The 23123-nt window shown below is 41.9% G+C and overlaps 1 protein-coding gene across 1 annotated transcript in view; it reads left to right on the top strand.

Moving 5' to 3' along the window:
* Positions 1 to 20641: 20641 nt before the first annotated feature.
* The window catches only part of GPR155 (G protein-coupled receptor 155), a 44559-nt gene continuing 42077 nt past the window's right edge, over positions 20642 to 23123 (top strand). Inside the window, exon 1 of the mRNA XM_054722799.1 lies at positions 20642 to 20712. The gene's annotated coding sequence lies outside the window, so the exon portion shown is untranslated. The remainder of the gene's footprint in view (positions 20713 to 23123) is intronic.

The following is a 23123-nucleotide window of genomic DNA, read 5'->3' as shown; positions in this document are numbered from 1 at the left end:
CCTTGGGGCATGGGGCGGCCTGGGCGAGGGGCCTGTGGTGGTTTGCAGGCCAGCCACGTCCCCTGGCAACCCAAGCAGAAGCCCTGGTATCTGGGATTTATTTATCTTCTATAATTGAAACTTTGTAGCCTTCTGTGGAGGCCAGGGCAGGCCAGGAACTTGGCTTCCTCCATCGCCGGGGAAACCCAAGCCTCCTGCTCACTCCATGGCCACAGCCATTTTTGTTGGGATTTATTTATCTTCTATAATTAAAACTTTGTAGCCTTGAGTGGAGGCCTGGGCCAGCCAGGGTGTGCAGGAAGCTTGGCTTCCTCCATTGCCAGGGAAACCCAAGCCTCCTGCTTGCTCCGTGGCTGCAGCCATCTTGGTTGGGTTAATTTGCATACTTGCTCCTGATTGGCTGGTGGGCGTGGCTTGTGGGTGTAGCAGAGGTATGGTCAACTTGCATATTACTCTTTTATTAGATAGGATATGTCAACTATAATTTTAAAATAAATTTTAAAAATAAATTAAAAGGAAAAGTATTAATTAAAAAACATAATGCTACATACAGTACTGAGAAAATTATAGCACCTGCCACTAATAAAATGTACAGGGTAACTGAAGGAAAAAGTATGTTACATCAAATTAAAGAAAATAATAGGTGCTTCTATAAAGTTTTAATAGTGGAAACTTTTTTGCATGGCATCATTATTAGATACCTAATATTTACCCTAGCATGATGCAAGGCAATTAGATTTGGAAAAACATTCACAATAATGGCCATAACAGCTATAGATTTCCTTGAGTGGCAAGAACAACAACTAGGTATAATTAAAAAATTATAGGGCACTATTTTTATTTTGCAGGCATAAATCCGCTATACATTTTGAACCTTATAAATACAGTTGACCCTTGAACAACACAACTTTGAACTGTGCTTGTCCTTCTGATCATCAGTAGGCTATTAGTAATTAAGCTTATGGGAAGTCAAAAGTTATATGCAGATTTTTTAATGCATAGGGGTTCAACAGCCTTTATTCAAGGGTCAACTGTATTTTTAGGTGGGTCAGTGACACATGTTACCTGCTGGCCATAATATTTTGCTTACTGCTCACTGTTGTATACCATACTCATTAAAGCTATGAATACTTCTCTCACAGCTGCAGCAATAGCAGGTGTGCCATCAATCCAAGTTGGAATGCCACTTTCTCGTCTAGATACAACTCCACTGTGACATACTCTACTTCCTCCATGGCTCATTATCCCAGTCACTTCTTCCAACTGAGGATTCACCAAGCAACACTTCTACCTCACCCTTACCATCAGTACCATCATTTGCTGGGAAACCTTCAATCAATGGAAAATGAGTACTGAGGGAAGCTGATGAAACCTTGGAAACTTCTACTTCAATCCCCACAAGAATCAGCAAGGATCCTAAACAACTCCCCCTATATGACACTGACTTGGAGGATGAAGACGGGCCTGAACTATTAGCTGACTCTTGTGTTTTGTAGCCCAGTGCATATTCCAAGACAACCAGGTACTGCCTTTTATACTCTTCCCTTACCTTATCTTACTGAGTTAGGAGCATGGTCATACCAGTGTAAAAACTTTTATTAGACTAATAATATCTCAAAAAAATGCCAATTCAAGCAGAATCTTACTTTAGTTATGGAATAGAACCCCTGAACAATCAATAAATGGTGCAAACCAAGAGCGAGAAGTAAAATTTAAAATCAAAATTCAGGATAACCTAGAAAAACCATTATGATGATGGGGAAAAATATAAAAGAAAAAAATTTCTATGACAATAAATATATAAACATAAACATACACACACACACACACACACACACTAGTGGCCCAGTGCATGAAATTCGTGCATGGGAGGGGTTCCTTCAGCCCAGTCTGCACCCTTTCCAATTGGGGACCCCTTGGAGGATGTCCAACTACCAGTTTAGGCCTGATCCCTACATCCCTCTCACAATCTGGGTCCACTGGCTCCTAACCGCTCACCTGCCTGCCTGCCTGATCTCACCCCTAACTGCTCTCCCTTGCCAGCCTGATCTCGCCCCCATCTGCCCTCCCCTGCTGACTTCGTCACCCCCAACTGCCCTCCCCTGCCGACCTGATCTCGCCCCTAACTGCTCTCCCCTGCCTGCCTCATCGCCCCTAACTGCCTCTGCCTGCCTGATTGCCCCTAACTGCCCTCCCCTGCTGGCCTGATCGCCCCTAACTGCCCTCCCCTGCTGGCCTGATTTCGCCCCCAAATGCCCTCCCCTGCTGGCCTGATTGCCCCTAACTGCCTCTGCCTCAGCCCCCATCACCATGGCTTTGTCAGGAAGAAAGTTGGATGTCCAGAAGATGGTCAGTTGACCCGGTCTAATTAGCATATTACCCTTTTAGTAGTATAGATTACATAGGATAGGACTGTTTAAATGGGAGGGGGAACCTTTTTGAGCAGGCACAGATGCTCTTGGCAGACAAAAATACATAATCCCTATATTTGGACTGATAGCCAGTCATATGCACTATATTGCCAAACCGATCATTAAAAAATTGAACCACTTTCTTACACCTTATACCAAGCAGCTATTGCCCTTAAAACCCCTCCTCAGCCCCCACCTTATGTTCTGCCTTCGCAGTTCACCCAGATTAGGTTCTGATTGGTCGGTTTCTATGCCAGTCAGTGTCAAAAGCTCTGCCTCCTAGCAGCCATTGGCTCCTCACAGTTCACCCAGATTTGGTTCTGACTGGTCGGTTTCTATGCCAGTCAGTGTCTCCGGGCCTATCTCTGGGCCTGATCAGAGAGGCGGGGCTGATCAGCAGCCGCCCCAGGCTTCTGGTGAGGCCTGGAGAGAGAGAGGCTCGGCTGCTGTGTCCTATTAGCTTATGAAATTATTATAATTCCCACAGCAAACCTACACTAAATTAATTTCTGGCAAAGTCAGAATCAGTCTCTGAGTATAACTTTGCCACCTCCTTCCAAAACAAAAACAAAACCATGGGCCTTCAAAGATACATAAGATTGAAAGAGAGCATTCAGGTTGGATAAGGCATGAACAAGAGAAAAGTGGAGAATGAATGTGTGTTATTTGGGGGTAGATGAATAAACTCATTGGATTAGAGAGCTTGTATACAGTGAACAATGTTAACTAAATTAGATCAGTGAAGTGAGGATAGATGACAGAAGGCTTTGAAATCCAGGATGAGCTTAGATTTAATCTTGTAGGCCAGGGGTCAACAAACTTTTTCTGAAAGGGCCAAATAATAAATATTTTAGGTTTTGCAGGTCATATATGGTCTCTGTCACACTTTTTAAATAATTGTGGCTGTGTTTCAATACAACTTTATAAAAACAGGTGGCAGGACAGATTTGACCCTTGGACTAGAGCCGTGGTCGGCAAACTGCGGCTCGCGAGCCACATGTGGCTCTTTGGCCCCTTGAGTGTGGCTCTTCCACAAAATACCACGGCCTGGGCGAGTCTATTTTGAAGAAATGGCATTAGAAGAAGTTTAAGTTTAAAAAATTTGGTTCTCAAAAGAAATTTCAATCATTGTACTGTTAATATTTGGCTCTGTTGACTAATGAGTTTGCCAACCTCTGGATTGAGCAACAGAGCAATAAAATAAAAATGGTGTTTTGTTAAATTTTGAAGTAACCATGTACAAAGATAGGAGGCATTTCTTAGTTACTTAGCATCCATCTCCCCTATTCTCCTTCCTCATACTTTCCAGACTTTCAGACACCAATGTTCAGGGAGAAGCTAATTGAACTCCCAGCTCTAGGAGTGGTCTCAAATTGGTCTAAATTATCAGGTCATCCCATTCCTCTTGTCACAATAATTGATTCATGTAACCCACACCTAAGGCACATAGTGCATGCCATTTTATGGGCACAGATGTTGGTTCAGAAAGGGCATCTGGACTAATTTTGGCCAGTAACATACAATGTACCCCTTATATTACTGGGGCTTCCAGGAAATTCACTTTCTTCTCTGGAAGAGCCACCAAAAGGGGCACTCTCTCCCTTTCTGGGCAGGGTAATATACAGATATGAAACTTGGATTTCTGAATTTGTTTTGCCACTCTGAGAGAAACCAGGTTTGGAACAAGGCTGACAAGATTAAAGGGAGAGCAGAGAAAAGTAGAAGCCATGTCTTTGACTTAGTAGTTGAACTACTAAATCAAACCAAGCCTGAAGCCTATCCTACCCTGGACTTTATCAGCCAACAAATCACTTTCATTGCTTAAATCTGTTTGAGTTGAATTTTCTTTTGTTACTTAAGATTAAAAGTCTTCCACTGTCATAGGAAAATACTATGAAATGGAAGACACTGAAAGGAATTAGACCAGAAGAAAGACTAGGCATTAAGTGATAAGGCAAAAGACAGCAGTGAGAAGAAAAGTCATTGAAAAGAGAGAATTCATATGTGAGGTTAATGTATATTGATATGCCCAGAATCCCCACATTGAATAAAAGGCTAAGGGGGAAAATTTAAAGAATACAGGGAGTAAGAAGTTTGGGCCCACTCACAAGGAAATACATGTACAACATGCGAGAATAGAAAGGTTAAGGATGAAAGAGACTTTTATTTGAAGTTTCAGCCCAATCATATTCCAACAGACAATATAACTCTAGCAACCAAAGATGTAAAAAAAAAAACCAAGTATTTAAAATATATATATAATAAAATGGCCACCACAAAATCAAGGGTCTGTAAAATGGTGTGCCAAATTGTAAGTATGGTGAAAAGAAAAAAATAAACACTTGTAAAAAAATAAAAAAAGGATAAACTAGTGAGAAGTTTTGGGTTATATTTTGGAATGGAAGAGGGGTCAGATTTGAAAAAAAAAACAAAAGGAATAGGGACAAGGTGACTGGATGACAGATTGGGAAACTCTTATTAGAAAGGGTAGGACTGATCAAGCCATTCCAGTTATTTATATTTTCACATTTTTGGCTAAGGAACATTCTCTCAACATAACATGTGGTCCACTGACATATGTAACTTATAGGAGCCTCAATGAAATAATAACGTAAACCATGGAAAGAGATGAGAACTGCTGGAAAAAGGAGACCTAGCAATGATTCACACAGAACTGCTGAGTCTTTTCACAGTTCAGTGATGAAAAGGTAAATAAGAGACTTCTGGTTTCTGATAGGGTATGTAAGAAGCTTAGAAGTTGCTACTCCATCCTAACAAGTAAAAAGCTGAACAAACTGAAAAATCAACAATTCTTCTTAGATCTGAAAGAGAAGTGAGGTCACAGGGCAAAATGCTACTCCCAAAGTTGGAAATACCAATATACAAATACAGAGACTCACACCCTACTGGATGAGCAACCTCCCTGGGAATCAGCACCAGGGAGGGAAAATCCGAACTATAATTGAAGAATTGCTGGGGTCTCAGGCTGGGCTACTCTGAGAATTAAAAACTCCAGGGAGACCAAGTCACTGAAGGCCCAATACAGTTGTGAGTTTTACTTCCTAGGTATTCACCAGATTCTCACAGTGAATGTTGGAAATATTCACACACTCCCTTCCCCACATGCTTCTGACAGGGGGAAGGGAAAAGGAACCATAAAAGGAACACTACAGCATTCTGTTCTTAACAAGGTCTGCCTTCAAGCGAAACTAATTAACTAGAGCCTAACCTGTTGGAGTTTTATCAGAGTCTAATTGGCCTAGGCAAGGAAAATACCTGCCCAGTCCATAGGCACAGGCACACTAAAAGACTGAACCCTAATCATAGGACCATAGAACACTCCCTTCCCAACATATTAATAAAGGTCTATTTACAGCAATTCCTTTTACCCAGGACATCAGGCCCCGCTACCAAAAAAGAAAAGAATTACAAGATAGACTAAAAAGCAAAAATCACAGATGGAACAGACAGGCAAGCATCAGAACCAGACTCAGGGATGGCAGGGATATTAGAATTATCAGACCAGGAATTAAAAACAACGATCATTAATATGCTAAGGACTTTACTGGATAAAGTAGACAGCATTCAAGAACAGATGGGCAATGTAAGCAGAGAGATGGAAATTCTAAGAAAGAACCAAAAAGAAATGCTAACGAGAAGACTGTAACAGAAATGAAGAATGCTTTTGGTGGACTCATTAGAAGACTAGACACAGCTGGAAAAAAATCTCTGCACTTGAGGATATCTCTACAGGAACCTCCCAAACTGAAAAGCCAAGAGAAAAAAAGACTAATAAAAACAGAACAGAATATCCAAGAACGGTGGAGCAACTACAATATGTAACATATGCATAATGGGGATACCAGAAAGAGAAGAAAGAAAAAAATGAACAGGAGAAATATTTGAAATAATGACTAGGAATTTCCCCAAATCAATGTCAGGCACCAAACTGCAGATCAAGGAAGCTCAGTAAATACCAAGCAGGGTCTGATCCATGCAGTCTGGCCTTGGAGTCTGTGCACATACCTGCCACTGCAGGAACAAGATTGGGAGGAGTCAGATTCAGAAGCACAGAAATCAGTGAGCTCCAGGTGGTCTTTGGGGGCACAGTTGCTCTCTCAGCACTTTGGCCACCAAATCTTCAGCTTTCCTTCTTACTCCATCAGTTTGCTGACTAGAATACCTTGTGAGGCTTACAGGGAAACTAATGCAGAGGTGGGTGGAGTTGAGGTTTGCCAGCAGAGGGGACACTGAGAGTGGTAATAGCTCACCTGGGACTGTAAAGAAATGGAAGAGAATTCCAGGTTTACAATTCTTGAAGCTAGGCTGCTGTATGGGACTTTTTGGTGACAGATAAGATCTCTATGTGGCCTGAGAGCTCCTCAGGCACAAACTCTGTTTCCATTTAGAATGCTAACCAATGTTACATGGCACAGATGAGAGTCCATAGGCAATGAGTGTACAAGAGAAGGGGATTTATGGGGAATCTAAGATGACAAGACCTCAGATTTTGGGTCTATCCAGGGTGGAGAAAATTTGGAAGTGGCAGAAATGAAAGGATACCAGGTCGTGGCTGTTTACTGAGAGGGCAGACTTGCAGAAAAGAACAGAAAGTAGTGAGAAAGGAAAGGGCCAGCCAAGGCTGCTAAACCAACCCTATCTGTTCTGCCTCACATCCAGAGACCCATCCCACCCAAAACGAATGTACAGTGACAGCAATAACCTTCTTATAGGAGACGGCAGAGAAAGCTGTGACTGGTGAAGACCAGAATCATCCACTGAGCCCACCCAACTACATGTCAGATTTACTTGGTGAGAGAGAAACAGGTCTTTCCACAAGGGGTGCTGCTATTCATGAAGCCCAGGGTAGCTTTGTAGGGAGCAGCTACAGGGTTAAGCCTGGACTGACCTGTTGGCAAAGCCACAAACAAGTCCCAGCTTAGAGGACACAGCCCTCTTAGCATAATTAACCTTATGACACTCCCTAGATCCTTCCTGGGTAGCTAATGGGCTGTGGGAGGTGCAGCAAGTGCTGCCAAAACAAGTGAAACTCATAAGAACATTGTAACTATGGTGACCACTACCTTGTTTACCTCTGACTACAAAATAAAGCATCAGCTTGTCTCCTGGATCTTTTCTCTGTGGCCTCAGCCAGGCACAGGAGATCCCCCTAGACCCAGCTTATTCTCTTTGTCTGTCTTTTCTACATCCTTCGCCGCCCTCCCTCAGGTTCGCGGAACCCTTGGCTGTGCTGGCACGGCACATGGCTTAACAGAAACCACACCTTAGAAAATAGATTATTTTATATAGATAGAAATGCCTCCTTTGCTTGGATGATTATCAATTAGACCATTTAAGTATATGGAGAGTATTCTTAAGGTTTGGCTTTGCAAGTACAAGTAATTGTTTACCAGGTGACAGTTGGAAAGTTATGGCTGGAAATTTATTCTCATCAGTTTGAGATGATATTAAGGATCCTACATGGTAGCCCCATAAATATAATTAGATACGAGTGTACAAATGAGCCAAGTCAATCACATGTAGGCAAAGCTGGGTGTCTGACCCAATCCTCAAGACAGGCAGAAGACAGTAGATAATAGCCATTCACAAAGCAGAGCAGCTGGAGCCCAGTTCCATAGTTGAGCCAAAAACCTAAGGAAGTAGGTGGGTATGGGAGGCCAGAGCAGGGGTTCAGAGATGGGACATCTAGGAATTTTATCAAAAGATTACTTTCATTGAGGTGGTTGGTTTTTTTATTAGGTCTGACATTGATCTGTAAAATGACTTTTATTCAAGGGCATCTTAAAGGTCCTGCTAGACATTTGACAAACATATGATAAATATATCTCTCCTAGACATTTGACAAGCATGCGATAAGCATACCCACAACATGATTACCAGCCATTAGTCCACATGCCCTGCATTTGCTCATTCTTTTCAAGGCTTAAGGCCTTATTGCTTCAGTATCTCTAGAGGAAATATACATTGACTTTAAGATAATTTCTATTTCCATTAGCTGATACTGCTCTGCTATCTTCTTTAACCACATTTCATAGATTTTTACCTCTTTGTACAGTCTTATTTTATTCTGCACTGAGGATTATTTATTTAGACTCAGTAGCAGGAGCTACAGAAGTATTCTCTATGTTGGACAGGAACTTTCTACACTTTGAGTCTAGAGTGGAGCTCTAACAACACATGAGAATTTGAAAAATGGTACAAAGAATAACATTTTTAAAAGACATTTAACTTTAAAAGAATATATAAGTGAATATCATTATGACCTTGATGCAGAAGATGATTTTTTTTTAAAGACACCAAATGTACAAACTATAAAGGATAAGATTAAGTCATTCCTTGGGAAATAATGTCTCTGAGGAAAGAGAAATTATTATTGTTTCTCAAAAGCGGAAGCTTTAAGAGGTGGTGAAATGACTGCACTGGGGTTTTGCTACATAATCCACAATATAGTAACTGTATTGGTTTGTTGAATGTGCCAGAAAATTACTTCATCCAGTTTCACCCATAATATGAACTTTCTGACTAGGATTTGGTAATGGCACTATAGTGACGGTATCGTATATATATACTCGTGTATGAAAGGAATACAGTGATCAGTTTTGTTTTGTTTTGCTTTTCTCCATAAAGGGCAAACCAAAAAGAAATAGGTTTCACATGAGGAAGAATGTCCTCATAGGAAAATAGCTATTGAAATTAATTTCTGAATGAAGTTGCCAGACTCAACGTGTCCTTTTTCCTATAATGAGAACATATTTCTCCCCATACAACACTGACTTTAGAAAAATGAAAAATGTTCTGCCCTCCTCTAAGGCAAATATTCCCGCCTACTCTGAAATAGATGTATAATTTCTAGTTTATTGCCTGGAACAGCTGTTACCTGGGAATTTCATTAAAATTTACCTGCAGAATCTGGAAAAAATACAGAACTTGGACCAAATCCCAATGATGTTGATTTAGTAAGTCTGACTGGGACCTTGGTATCTATATTTTTAAAAATTATATTCTCCAAGAACAACCATGTCAAAACTTAAGTGTCCAGACCTCTTTCTGACTTGGTCTAACAAATGGTCTTGTAGTTCAGAGTACAAGTTCACTTTCTTGTTTCAACTTTTTTGGAATGGTTCAGAGAAAGCTTGCATGGAAGTTAGGGTAACAGGAAAGTCTAAATAACTTTTGGGATTTTAGGAGCATTTAAATATTTATAGAATTAATTATTGGGACACTATTTATCATATTTAGTCTATGTTACAAGCAATGATGATTCCCCCATGATTTACTCTGTTTCAGCCATTGTCAGTCACAAAAAACAATCTGTTGTGGGTGTCTTTGCTGCCAGATAGAGTCAAACATTCTGATATTTTCTGGTCAGTTACTTTTGTTGATAGTTGAAGAAGTAGAATAAGAAAGAGCAGGTATTTCCATTTTAAGTGACTCTCTAAATATAGAAACTTCACAAATTTGTTTAGCTGGCATTCCAAGAGTTAGTAGGTCAACAAATACTTATTAATTACTATATGCCAAGCACTGTTCAGGTACTGCAGATACTATGGAAATCAATAGAGTACCTGCCTGTTCAAGGAGGGAAGGAGATTGGAACTCCTGAAATACATACTCAACTGGAAGAATGCTTCTGAGGTCTGTGGTTAATTGTTGTGCTGAGAATGTTAATAGCTTTTTTGGAGCTAGCTTTTTACTCAAAAGTTCCACCCATGTTTTGTTTTGTTTTCTACCCATGTTTTAACTAGAATCAGCTAAAATCTTACTCCAAAGTCAAAATTAAATCTGAGGTTTTCTCCACTTCCTCCTTATATTTTACAAAGTTGGCCAGACTTACAGTTTTTCATGTTAGATATTATTCAAATTACAAAATGCTCTACACATTTATAAGATTCTTTGTTTAAAGATTGCCTATTACATAAAATTGTTTCTGAGCACATTTTTAAGTGAACAACCTACTAGCCAAAACAAGACTATTTTGTGTTTTTCATGTTCTTGATGTCTAACCCCTTTAAAAAAAATGTGGTCAAAATGAAACAAGTATCAAGTTATATTCACTCTGAAACAAACTGGATGGGCCACCAAAGTCATCATGCTTCTATCTATTGTGTGTTTTCTGCATGCCATTTTATCAAAGTCGATTCAACTTTCAGTTTCATAATCTAATTCTGGCTTCATTGTTTTTCTGCTTAACTTCTTTTTTATGTACTTTAAATAATTTTTTATTTTTCAATTACAGTTGACATACAATATTATATTAGTTTCAAGCATACAAACCAGTGGTTAACATTATTTAACTTACTAAGTGATCACCCCGATAAATCTAGTACCCATCTAACACCATACACAGTTATTATAATAATATTTACTGTATTCCCTTTGCTATACTTTACATCTCCTTGACTAGTCTGTAACTGTAGAGAGCGCCTGGGAAGGCACACGGGCATTTCTTTAAATTGTCAGCTGAATCCAGGGTGGTCAGCAAAGCCACGCCCTGGAAACACATGCTGCCAAAAGGCAGAAGTGTTGTCAGCTGGACCTTCATTTCAGCCCAGGTGCTGGGGAGTGAGTTTTATTATGCAAATCCAGCCGAGCACCAGAAACATAGGATAACTTCCTGGTATTTGGGGTATAAAATAAACACGCTGCATCGGCTCTGGGTCACTGTCTCTCCATCAGAAGAGGGCAGCGGTCCCACCCGGTCCCAGCTTTTTCCTTCTATCTCTGTGTCTGTTTATTTCTTTCATTTTTCTCAATCCCCAGCAGCCCCTACTCAGGAACTGGACCCGCACTCTAGCCACGCTGGACGCAGAAAAGAGAGAAATATTTACATGTAACTACCAATTTGTACTTGTTAATCCCTTCACCTTTTTCACCCAGTTCCCTAACCACCCTCCCATCTGGCAGCTGTCAAAATGTTTTCTGCATCTTTGAGTCTGTTTCTGTTTTGTTTGTTCATTTATTTTGTGTTTTAGATTCCACATATAAGTGAAATCATATGGCATTTGTCTTCCTCTGTCTGACTTATTTGACTCAGCACAATACCCTCTAGGTCCATCCATGGTGTTGCAGATGACAAGATTTCATTCTTTTTCAGGGCTGTGTACTATTCCATTGCACATATGTACCACTTCTTCTTTATCCATTCATCTACTGATGGACACTTAGGTTGCTTCCATATTAGCTATTGCAAATAATGCTGCAATGAACATATGGATGTATATGTCTTTTTTATGTAATGTTTTGAGTTTCTTCAGAAAAAGACCCAGAAGTGGATTTGCTGGGTCCTTCTTTGTCTTTTGTTATATAGCCTTTGTTATAAAGTTTCTTTTGTCTGGTATAAATATTGCTACTCCAGGTTTTTGTTTCCATTTTCATAAAATATCTTTTTCCATCCCTTTACTTTCAGTCTGTGTGTGTCTTTTGATCTGAAGTGAGTCTCTTATAGACAGCATATCTAAGGGTTCATTTTGTTATCCATTCAGCATCCACATGTCTTTTGATCAGAACATTTAATTTACTTGCATTTAAAGTAATTGTTGTCATTTTATTATTCATATTTTTATCCTTTTTTCTTCTTCTTAAAGAAGACCCTTTAATATTTATTATAATACTGGTTTGGTAGTGATGAGCTCCTTTAGCTTTTCTTGTCTGGGAATCTCTTTTTCTGTTCTCTGATTATAATGAAAGCTTTGCTGGGTAGACTGTCTTGGTTGTAGGTCCTTGCTTTTCATCACTTTGAATATTTCATGCCACTCCTTTCTGGCCTGCAAAGTTTCTGTTGAGAAATCAGCTGACAGTCTTATGAGAGCTCCCTTATAGATAACTGCTTTTTTCTTGCTGCGTTTAAGATTCTCTCTTTGTCCTTAATCTTTGGCATTTTATTTATAATTCTGCTTAACTTCATAAGTACTGGCACAGAAATTGGCCCACACCATTACAGCCAATAAATACTTGACAAAGGATTGCAGAACATACAATGGAGTAAAGACAGTGTCTTCAATAAGTGGTACTTGGGAAAACTGGACAGACACATGCAAAAAGATGAAACTAGACCACCAACTAACACCATACACAGAATAAACTTAATATGGATAAAAGACTTAAATGTAAGGCATGAAACTATATAAATCTTAGAGGAGAACATAGGCAGCAAAATCTCAAACATCTCTTGTAGCAATATGTTTAGAGATACATCTCCTTGGGCAAAGGAAAGTAAGGAGAAAATAAACAAATGGGACTACATCAAAGTAAAAAGCTTCTGCACAGCAAAAGAAACCACCACCAAAATGAAAAGGGAACCTGCTATATGGGAGAACATATTTGCCAATGATACATGTGATAAGGAGTTAATATCCAAAAGTTAATATAAAATACTCATACAACTCAACAAAAGGAAGACAAACAATCCAATTTAAAAATGGGCAGGAGACCTGAATAGACATTTCTCCAAAGAGGACATACAAATGGCCAAGAGACATATGAAAAAAATTTCAATGTCACTAATCATCAGATAAATGCAAATTAAAACCACAATGAGATATTACCTCACACTTGTCAGAATGGCTATCATCCAAAAATCAACTAACAAGTGCTGGTGAGGATGTGGAGAAAAGGGAACACTAGTTCACTGCTGGTGGGAATGCAGATTGGTGCAGCCACTGTTGAAAACAGTATGGAGTTTCCTAAAAAAATTAAAAATGGAACGTCTGTTTGAACCAGTGATCCCACTTCTAGGAATACCAATCCTAAAAACCTCAAAACACCAATCAGAAAGAATATATGCACCCCTATGTTCATGGCAGCGTTATTCACAACAGCTAAGATTTGGAAACAGCCCAAGTGCCCATCAGTATATCAATGGATAAAAAAGCTGTGGGACATTTATACTGTGGAACACTCTGCAGCTGTGAAAAATAGAGAACTCTTACCCTTTGGGACAGCATGGATGGACCTGGAAAATATTATGCAAGTGAAATAAGCCAATCTGAGAAAGACAAATATCACATGATCTCACTTACCTGTGGAATCTAATGAACAAAATAAGACCCGAAGCATAGAGGCATGGAACAGACTGACATACCTCAATGTGGGGAGACGAGAAGAGATAAACCGAAGAACTTATATACTTACTAGGGGCCCAGTGCACAAATTCGTGCACCTTGAAAGGAACTGTGGGCTGCGAGGCTGCAGTGGGCACAGAGACGGGTCTTGGCCCATCCTCTGTGCCCCCACGCGGCCCCTCCCACCACGGCCCCCTGGTCCCTCACCTGCTGGCAGCCCCACTCCCGCCACCACCGCTCCCATGCGCTGACAGCGCTGGCCCCACTCGCACCCACTGGCAGCGCGGAGCGATTGGGGCCGGCGCCAGCAGTGGGTGTGAGCGGGGCTGATGCTGGCAGTGGGTGCAAGAAGCGGCTCTGGCATCGGCAGCGGGTGCAAGCGGGGCAATCGCCGACAGCGGGTGCAAGAAGTAGCTGCTGGCCCCGATTGCCCCTCGGGAGCAGGGGGAGGTGGAGAAGCCCTAAGGGGCGATTGGGGCCAGCAGCCACCGCTCACACCCGCTGACAGCACCGAGCAATCAGGACTGGCACCGGATGCTGGCAGCAGGTGTGAGTGCCGGGCAGGACTGTGGCATATGGGAGCTAAGAATTTTCAGTAACCACCAGCGGCTTGCCCCAATGACAGCGACCAGTGCGCCGCCTTGGTCTGGTGCCCCGGCTCACCTGCTCCACCATCCCACCGCGGCCAATGCCCATCATGTTCCGCGCTCTGCCGCCTGCTGCTGATGCCTGCCATGTTCCGCGTGTGCCCTCTGGTGGTCAGCGCATGTCATAGTGACCGGTTGTTTGGTTGTTCTACCATTCAGTCTATTTTCATATTAGGGTTTTATATATAGAGATATGCATAGCCCTTGGACATGGGCAATAGGGTAGGGAAGACCTGGAGTGGGAAGGCAGGGGCATAGGGGCTGGGAAGAGGGGAATAAAGGAGGGGGAAATGGGAGATTTCTGTAATGCTATCAATAATAAAAATATATATATTTTAAAAAAAACTTGTTTAAACAATGAAGATAGTTGATTGGCTCAATTTAACCTTAAAGTTACAGTTTCCAATTGTACAACTAGCAGAAATCAGATTAACAAGGAATGATACTTGAGTGCTTTCAATGGGAAGCAAAAGGGCCATATTAAAATAATGATGATAATAATAATAATAATAATAATAATACCACCACCAGTAACTGGGAATCCCGCTCAGTTATCAGATTGTAAAAACGGAAGAGGTGTGTATGTTGTGTCCTCACACTATAAGTAAATGTTATGCTGGATGCAAAACATATAAAAGTGAGATAGCAAAATTGGGATCATGATAGCTTGCAGGTTAGAAATGATCCAGAGTGTTTTTTTCTTAATGAAGGCCCGTAAGTCCTGACTGCCTCTCATTTACCTGCCTTTCCCATTTAACAAAAATTCGGCCTTAACTTCCATCCAAGTTTACCATCTTGCCCATTCCTGAGGCTCCACCATATCAGCAAGAAAAACGCTGACACTAAGACTTCCTAAGAATGAGCTTTCCTAGCAACATGGGACCACATTATCCAACCAAGAGGTTGGTCATCAACGCATCTGAAGATGAGCAAAAGGGGAAAGTGTGCACAAAAAAGAGGCCACATACTGAACCTGACAAGCTCAGAGGAGGCCTGCATGGCTGGCCTTACAAACTCAGAGACTGAACGTAACCACATAGGATGGTCTGAACATAAAAGTTCCTAACTAAAAGCAAGTTATGGTGGTAGTCAAGTCGTAGGCCTGCAACCTTCTTAACACGTTAAGCGCCCAGCCTGTTTTGTCTTCCGGACGGAAAGTACAGTGTCACTCACCAGTGACTGACTGGGCGCTTAAGGTATTAACAATGGTCAATCTTTATCTTAACTGAGACTATCTAGTGTCTTTTTGCATCGAATATAACATACCTTTGAAATATCAGAATAATCTCTTTTTCCAGATCCCTCAAGGCACAACCATAGCACCAGAGCACAGAAGCCTTCATTACTATCTTATTTCTCACATGTCATCTATGTGCTGTAAATGCTAATTATTAACTATCCTATACCCACCAATGTAAAAGAAGGATGTGTCCCTCAGTTTATTTTTTTATCCAATCCCAGAGATTCCCCCCTTCCTATACTCCCACCCCCTTAATCTCCCACCAACGGATTTCATGTAACCCTCCTTAGTCTCTTCCTTTTATTCTAAGGTATAAAATAAGCTGCAAAAACCTCTGGAGCATTTTCTCAATCTGTTGAGATTTTACTTCCCAGCAACTGTCAGTTTGACTCAAATAAACTCATAAAAGTTTTTTAAAAAATGGATTGGCTTTGTTGATGATAGCCACTCTGACAGGTATGAGATGGTACTGCATTGTCATTTTGATTTGTATCTCTCAAATGATTAGTGACTTTGAGCATGTTTTCATGTGTCTCTTAAGGGCCTTCCTTATGTACTCTTTCAAAAAATATCTATTTAGGTCCGTTGCCCATTTTTTGGTTGGGTTGTTTATCTTCCTTTTGTTAAGTTGTATGAGTTCCCTATAAATGTTAGAGATTAAACCCTTATCGGTGATAACATTGGCAAATAAGTTCTCCCATGCAGTGGGCTTTCTTGTTATTTTGTTGATGGTTTCTTTTGCTATACAGAAGCTTTTTATATTACTAATCATCCGAGAGATGCAAATCAAAATGACAATGCGGTACCATCTCACACGTGTCAGAATAGCTATCATCAACAAATCAACAAATGACAAGGATGCGGAGAAAAAGGAACCCTTGTGCACCGCTGGTGGGAATGCAGACTGATGCAGCCACTGTGGAGAATAGTATGAAGTTTCCTCAAAAAACTAAAAATGGAACTCCCATTTGACCTAGTGATCCCACTTCTAGGAATATATCCCAAGAAAACAGAAACACCAATCAGAAAGGATATATGCACCCCTATGTTCATAGCAGCACAATTTACCATAGCTAAGATTTGGAAACAGCCTCAGTAACCATCAGCAGATGAGTGGATTAAAGTACTGTGGTACATCTACACAATGGAATACTATGCTGTTGTAAAAAAGAAGGAATTCTTACCATTTGCAACAGCATGGATGGAACTGGAGAGCATTATGCTAAGCGAAATAAGCCAGTCAGAAAAAGATAAATATCACATGATCTCACTCATTTGTGGAATATAATGAACAACATAAACTGATGAACAAAAACAGATCCAGAGACAGAGAAGCATCAATCAGACCATCAAACCTCAGAGGGAAGGTAGGGGAGGGTGGAGGTAAGGGGGAGAGATCAACCAAAGGACTTGTATGCATGCATATAAGCCTAACCAATGGACACAGACACCAGGCGAGTGAGGGCATGAGTGTGTGTGTGTGTGTGGGGGGGGGGTAATGGGAGGGATAAGGACACATATGTAATACCTTAATCAATAAAGAAAAATAAAAAGCAAGGCACAAAAAGAAAAAAAAAAAATTTTTAAAAATGAATTGGCTCACATGAATGAGAAGTCCACAGGCTGACTGGCTTCAGGTGCAACTTGATTCTACAACTCAATTTGTCATCAAGGGTCCATATATTTACTTCTCTCTGCCATGCCTTCTTGTGTGTCTGCATCATTCTAAGACTGGTTCCTCTCATGGTCCAGCATCTTCCTCTTGTCTAACAGGACAGAGAACCTCAGCATTCTCAGCAAAAATCCTAACAGTCATTGTATCAAACTGCTTTAGAGCCAATGCCCACTCTGACTCAATCTTGGAGTCCAAAGGGACAAAATGTACTGGATACCTAGGTTGTGTCACCTCTGAAGGCAGAGTGAAGTCAACTTCTCTGAAGCTTTATGGACTCCTAAAGAGAAATTGGTGCTATTGAGAAGGAGATGGGAGTTTAAAGAAATTAAATAATTTTAAAGAAACTCGAAATCATATTAGACCTATTCAATTTAAGTACATGTACTGAGAAAGCAAGCCCTAGACATAGTCAAATAACACCTTTTAAATCACTCTAATCATTTGTACTATTTCATCTTCCTCTTATTTACTCATCTTTTATTAAGACTTTATGAATGGCTTAGAGTTCCTACTTTTTCAAAGAAGATTATCCTCAAATTTCAATAGGGTCAGTATTAAAATTATGATATAGACCCATATTTATGGATAAAAGTTAATTATATATTATTAATGAAAAACTAGAGGCCCAGTGCATGAAATTCATGCACTTGGGGGGCAGGGGGTCATCAGCCTGGATTGCGAGAGGGTGCAGGCCAGGCCGAGGGACTCCACTGGTGCATGATTGGGGCCAGGGAGGGACGTGGGAGGTTGTACCACGGGAGGGCTCTAGGGCATGTCCAGCCCGTCTTGCTCAGTCCTGATCGACCAGACCCCAGCAGCAAGCTAACCTACCAGTCAGAGCATCTGTCCCCTGGTGGTCAGTGCACATCATAGCGAGCAGTTGAGCAGACTTAGCATATCATTAGCATATTACACTTTGATTGGTTGAATGGACGACCAGACAACCAGACACTGAGTGTATTAGGCATTTATTATACAGGATGTTGCTAAAAGTCATGTGTAGAAAAATCATGCCTATTGTGTGATGTTATTTTTCTTAAATAGTCTTACATACATAGAAAAAATTATATAGTAAAATGTTATCAATAGGTGTTGATTTTTACTTCATTCCTTTCTAATTTACGTGACTAGAGGTGGAGCAAAAATATTTACAGTTGTGAGTACATCAAACAGAGTTTATTCTTGTAATATTTTTAATTATTGTATTATTTTTCATATGAATAACTGTAAGCCTACTTTTGCCCCATCCTGTATTTTATAATTATTTATTACATTCATAATTATTTTTTAAAAATTAGAAGCTGAAACTGTGATTATGTTAAGTATTAGCCCCAGTTTAGTGATTGTGGCCCAGCATAAGTGACTTCATTTTTGGCCTCTGGTTTTCTTTCTAACAATTGGAAACAAAGGTGAAGTGAGAACAGGAGCAGAATGCATAACTTTTCTAGTTTCAGTTTCTGACCATTTTTTTCCTGCTTAGTTTTCAGATCCTTTTATAATAGTTAGACAGACAGGAGCAGAGCAAGGATGATGGACCAGATACAGAAGGTCACCAGTTTGAAAAGCCCTGGGTGCCGCCCTAGGGTGACCTTTCCTCCCCTAGCATAGTACTGGTCATGCAGTTTGGACCCCCTGACCTTTCATCCCTAGAAATAACATCTAGGCTTCAGTTGTATTTCAGCTCCAGGCCAGAAAAGCCGCAAAACCAGACAAGCAATGCCATGGCTGACCTCAGGACCAGCTGCATTGAATAAGGACCCCCTGTCCTGGTGCCAGCCAATCTATCAATAGGAACCACAACTCTGAAAGGACACACCTGGAAAACTGCTGAATATTCTATTGAATCTTCCCCTGGGACCTCCCCTAAAAACTTCACCCTTAAAACCCTTAGGATGGACCCAGTTGCTCTCCCTTTGGGGAGCACCCCATGCCTTTCTGGTTCCCCCAGGCACTTACCATTACCTTCCTCACTCCCAAGCTCCGAGGGCCCCCTTCCTTTGCCTCTATTACTTGTTTCCTAAGCCCATTTCTTCTATGAATTACTTCTCCTACCTCTGTGATTTTATAAATAAATGTTCTCTTATGGCAGTGATCGGCAAACTCATCAGTCAACAGAGCCAAATATCAACAGTACAACGATTGAAATTTCTTTCGAGAGCCAAATTTTTTAAACTTAAACTTCTCCTAACGCCACTTCTTCAAAATAGACTCGCCCAGGCCGTGGTATTTTGTGGAAGAGCCACACTCAAGGGGCCAAAGAGCCGCATGTGGCTCGCGAGCCGCAGTTTGCCGATCACTTATAGTTTGAGCCTTGGCTCTGAATTCTTTCCTAGCCAGAACTCAAGTACCTAGGCTGCTGAACCAAGGTTTGGTCAGATGCCACAGGTCTAACACCTGGTGTCCTTCCCACTGCCCACAACACTTCAGTCAACACTTCGCTTACTTGTTCAAGTTATATTCTTGCATCTTTACACTAAAACCACCAAGATGCTAGGAAGACACTGAAGTTGCAAGACAAGAAACTTACAAGATGCAACGCAAACTAGAGGCTTTACAAAGGACAGACGCTGGTGGAGATATTAAATGGGATCAGGTTATAAATATTTTTAAGTTTGAAATAATTTTCCTTCCAAATGACTAACTCAAATACAGGATTCCTTCTGGTTTCAAAGTGGAGTTCTATACAGTTAAGTCTTCACCTAACGTTATGGATAGGTTCTTGGAACTGCAAGGAAACAACATATAACGAAACCAATTTTACCATGGGCGAATTAATATAAACAAGAGTTAAATTCTTGGAACTTCATCAACATTTCATAACAAACCACGTGAAAGAAAAGGTGCTACTGGAGGATCTGCCGTAGTTGGGACCCCTTCGTTTCCAGCAGCTCTGGAAGTTTTCCACCAAAATACAGCCAGTTTCCTCTCGGCAGACCACGGGGGCATGCATGTTGTTCCCCTCAAAATACAAACACAAGCAGACAGGGACTGGGAGCTTCTTCTAAATTAAGCACAGGGCTAAAGCTTCACAGACACTGAAATCTCTGATTTAGCCAAGTCAAGGCCACACCGCCTTGGGAAAGAGGATTCTGAACCAGGTCTGATTCTTATTTAAATCCTCGCGTTTAACCTCGGTGCTACAAATATGGCTAAGGTTAACAAAGAGAGGAACTGGCGGACCACACGACGCTGGGGTTAGAGGGAAAAGCTAAAGGCCTCTGAAGCTGAGTTTAGGAAAACACGAGACAAGGATTACCCGCGGCGGCCGCCATCTTGCGGGAGCCGGGCGGCCGGAAGTCCCGCCTCCTGAGTCTAGTGCCTCCGCGTCCCGGAGGCAGGGGCGGAGCTTGAGGGTGGGCCCGGAGGCTGGGAGGCTGGGAGGCTCGCGGCGAAGGGCGGGGCCTGTGAGCGGGGTGGGGCCCGGAGGGGGCGGGGCCTGCAGGCGGGGCGGGGCCGCAGGGCCGGCCCGGGCGGAGCTGACCCCGCCACCGCTTCTCTGTACCTCACTTTCGTGGAACGTGACTGAGCTCCTGCAGCCGGCCGCCCGCAGCTCTCGGCGAGGGGCGCTGTTAGGAGATGATGGTGATTTCCTCCCTGCTCGGCCCCCGCGAGCACCGACTCCCTTCTCCTCGCGGCCCCGGGGCTGCAGACGTAGCAGGTGAGATGGGGCCCCCGGTGCCCCCGCCCCCTGGGTCTGAGTAAGGTGGGCAGCGCCCGGCCTTCGGCTCCCAGGCCCGAAGCCCACTGCCTGTGCGCGCCCGCCTCTGCCCCGCAGCGCCCGCCTTTAGGACGTGGGGAGCCCCCCGGGGAGGCTTACGTAGGGGAAGGGGCGGCTTGCTTGTCCCATCTGGTGACAGCATTGCCATCCCCTAGCTCGAGGGGCCCCTCGTTCCACCCTGTCATTCTCGGATTCTTCCCTTTACCCCAAGGGGCGCCCTCCGTGTCTGCCCTCCTGGGACCTTCTTGGAGAGTTGCCCCAAATGTTCTCCCTCACCCCCTTTCAGAGCCTGTCAGTTACTGGGACCTTGTGACGCCCATGCCCAGGGGGAACTGAAGGGCCAACTTGTTATCCCAGCCGCAGACCCTCGCTGCCTTTCCCCTCCTCCTGCTGCCCGGCGGGCATCGGGTGGTAGCTGCTTTCTGGCGGCCTGTCTGGTTAGCGACTCTCCACACCCTTGTCTGGGAGGGCCAAAGTCTACAGGGAAGCGCGGTGCTCGGTGCTCCCCACGCCGGGTCTCCGGGAAGGGCATTGGGCCCCCAACAAGCGGTGGGTGGTGTGACTGGCTGTTGGAGAGTGCTTTGATAGTACCACACTGTGATGCTTTTCCATGGGATAAAGGGGGTTGGGGGACAGCCTGGGCGTGTAAAGCTTCCTCTTTGAAATGAATCAGGAAACCCTCTTCCCGACTTTTACTTAATATCAACTAAAATGTCAGTGGTTTTCTGGTGTTATCTAAACAAAATACCAGGTGTGTGCGGTAGCCTGAAGTGGTTTGTATGTAGCATTTGTCCGCCGCTGCCCCTTTCACTGACCGGTCAGTGTGTTTGTTACACAATAAGCTTTGTTTAAATGAGATGAAAAAAACTGGATGTAACTTTTTCAAAAAACTCCCATTACTGTGGTTCCTGTTTATTTTAAAAGAATGCTTTAGAAAGCACATTTTCCTCCCATGGGGGCGGGTGGGGGGAATTAAAATAAGATAAAACTTTGTGAGTCCTTTTTAGTTATTTTGATTTCCCCTCAACTAGCAGGTATTCCTTTTATAATGTTGAGGAACATTGAAAGAAACCTCAGGGAAAAATTACTTTTCAGTTTTTCTCTTAATTTTCAACTAACTGAGAGTTAAACCTGGACATCACTACAACTATTTGACCATCACCTTGAGAAAAATGAAGAGCTCTCCCTTTCCTGCTAACAACTATTTAAGATCAAACTAAATTAAATTGAACTCCTCTTAATTGTTTGGTATAAAATAAAAACGGATAAAATTATGACCCATCCTGTTCCTCTATTTTAGTTGAAGGATCTTTAATTCCAAATATTGTTTGAAGAACTGGAATAGGATAATACAGTATACCAATATTTAATTTGTTATTATTCTTATTATTATTAGGACTACAGCTCCTAATAGCAATTGCTACCATTTTGTAAAATGTATTGGCACTATTACAGATGTCCTCCATCCCCCCACCCCCTTGACCCACCTTCGCCCAGCCCCCCTCCCCCTTCCCCTCCCCTAGCCTTCACCACACTGTTATCTGTCTCCATGGGCTATGCATATGTGTTCTTTGGCTAATATCCACCTTCTTTCATACAACACCCCCCCACACACACACATTTCCCTTACTTCTGAACTCTGTCAGTCTGTTCCATGTATCCATGACCCTGGTTCTATTTTGTTCGTTAGTTTATTTTGTTCATTAGATCCCACATATAAGTGAGATCATATGGTATTTATCTTTCTCTGTATGGTTTATTTCACTGAGCATAATAATCTCCAGGTCCATCCATGCTGTCGCAAAAGGTAAGAGTTCCTTCTTTTTTATAGCCGCATAGTAATCATTGTGTAAATATACCACAGTATTTATACCCACTTCTCTACTGATGGGCACTTGGACTGGTTTCAAATATTGGCTATTATAAATAACACTGCTATGAACATAGGGGTGTGTATATTCTTTCTGATTGTTGTTTCAGGATTCTTAGGATATATTCCCAGGAGTGGGATCGCTGGGTCAAAGATACCATTTCTTGAGGTCCTACTTTGTGATAAACTATGATAAGCTTAGTATAAAATCTCCAATCCTCACAATATTCTTCTAAGGAGATTTTTACTCTAATTTTATAGTTTAAGAAGCTAAGCTTCTGAGAGGCTAGGTAACTTGTCCAAAAAGTTGATAAGAGATAAGGTCCAAAATTGGGTTCATGTCTTTTTGACTCTTTTCACTGAAAAACTGTTAGTTTAGTTAAAACTATTGGTTTAAAAACTATTGAAATGCATTGATAATGTACAAATAAGGGTTAGTGAGCAGTATCAGTTATTAATACTCCAGGCAAAGAAATACATA

Source organism: Eptesicus fuscus, chromosome 11, assembly GCF_027574615.1.
Source record: "Eptesicus fuscus isolate TK198812 chromosome 11, DD_ASM_mEF_20220401, whole genome shotgun sequence".
Taxonomy (NCBI): Eukaryota; Metazoa; Chordata; class Mammalia; order Chiroptera; family Vespertilionidae; genus Eptesicus; species Eptesicus fuscus.
Note: the sequence above shows the minus strand (reverse complement) of the source record. Positions and strands in the feature narration are given on the sequence as shown.